The sequence below is a fragment of the Lottia gigantea genome, assembly GCF_000327385.1.
Source record: "Lottia gigantea unplaced genomic scaffold LOTGIsca_531, whole genome shotgun sequence".
In the NCBI taxonomy this organism is placed as follows: Eukaryota; Metazoa; Mollusca; class Gastropoda; family Lottiidae; genus Lottia; species Lottia gigantea.
This window is the reverse complement of record NW_008709820.1, coordinates 39,148-39,779: the sequence shown is the minus strand read 5'-3', so window position 1 is coordinate 39,779 and position 632 is coordinate 39,148.

Here is a 632-nt window from a genome sequence, read left to right as displayed (position 1 = left end):
CTTCTCGTTCTTCATGTTTGTCAAAGCATTGAGGATTTCCTCCTTGGATATCGGATCCTCCAGAGAGTCTCTGGAAAGATCATCCAAGGAAGGCAAATCCTCGAGGAAACTATGGGCTTCTTGTAAGTCAATATCTTCCCTAGAAAACAAAGATGAATAAAAGTTACTAAAAGAAGATATGATATCCTTATTGGTGGTATGATAATTATTCCCGTCTATTATTTTAGTTATATGTTTTTTTACAGCACGATCCTTTTCTTTTTTCAGGAAAAAGCGAGAAGGGTTTTCATGATTTTCTAAATACTCGGCCTTCGATCGAATACGGGCCCCTTCAAGTTTTAGGTCTTCTAAACATCTGAGCTGATGCTTTAATTCCGAGATTCGGACAGAGCCACTACCCGGAGCAACATTCTCATGGCGAATTAAAGCCCTATACTCAGATGTTAGGTCCAAAACCTCCTTCTCTTTACGTAATCGAATTTTCTTATTAAATTCTTTGCAAAATTGTGCTGTAAGATCCTTAAACGCATCCCATGTCTCAAGCGAGAGATCATCAATCAGGTATTTATATATTTTAAAGAAGTGATTAAAATCCTGCTTAAACTCGATGTTGTTACCAGAGGAGCTATTAC